This window comes from Microtus ochrogaster, linkage group LG9 (assembly GCF_000317375.1).
Source record: "Microtus ochrogaster isolate Prairie Vole_2 linkage group LG9, MicOch1.0, whole genome shotgun sequence".
NCBI lineage: Eukaryota > Metazoa > Chordata > Mammalia > Rodentia > Cricetidae > Microtus > Microtus ochrogaster.
In genome coordinates this window covers 3,043,999-3,045,098 of record NC_022034.1, presented here as the reverse complement: position 1 = coordinate 3,045,098, position 1,100 = coordinate 3,043,999, and positions in this window count along the sequence as shown.

The window sequence follows — 1,100 nt, the reverse complement described above, 5'->3', positions numbered from 1 at the left end:
GAACTCACAGAGATCCGCCTGCCTCTGCCTCCCGAGTGCTGGGATTAAAGGCGTGCGCCACCACCGCCCGGCAATTTTGGAAATTTTTATACATTGAATTTATTATTTGGAAAATACATTAATAAATTTTCATTTGTAAGATGTATCTATTTTCATTTTACATGTATGTCTATTTAGCCTGCATGCAGACATGTGCACCAGTTCATGTGCTATGCCCTCAGAGGCTCACGGAGGGTGACAGATGCCTAGAAACTGTAGTTATGGGTAATAGCAAGTCATCATGTGTGTTCTAGGATTGAACCTGAGTCCTTTCCAAGACCAGCAAGTACTCTAAACCACTGAGACATTTGTCTAGTTCCCTAAAACATAAATTTTAGTGGGCAAAAGAAGAGCTGTTGCGTCACTGTGTAGCCAGAAGTGTGTATTTGGGGGCTTCGTATTTATCTGAGGCCTTTCCAGGGCTATATTCATATGACAAAGCAGTTTTGTGCAATGTAAAAAATAATATGTTTTAATATCTCATTCCATTCTGAATTTTCCTCTATTGCGTATCTCTCCCAGAAGAGTGACAATGGGGGAATAGCTGTGTCGTTTTCAGAACCTGGTAAGAAAGAGTTAACTCAAGGACACATTCATTTTGAGCTTTATGGTGTATGTTTGTGTAAATATATATTGAGGTTATTACCAATCATCCCAGTATAAGAAAGGCCTTCAGAAATGGATCTTTGAGCCAGGTGTGATAGTATTTTCAGCACTTGAGAGGCTGAGGCAGGAGGATCACCAAGAGTTTGAGGCCAGCTTACACTGTGTACATACCTAGAGTCTGTATCAAAAACAAAACAAAATTGTGTCTTTGCCACCTATGGTGAGGTACACCTATAATCCCAGCATTTGGATGGCATAACAAGGTTTCATCTCAAAACAACAATAAAAAATTAATCTCGTTTATAATACCTGCAAAAGAAACAATAAGCCTGGTGCATGTAGTTGAGGACTCTTGATAGCTGGTGGTTTCCAGGGGAGGACAATCAGGTCAACCATAGTCCAATGGATGGCCTCACACCAGTGAGTGTATGGGCAGCAGAAAGTGGAATCCCATG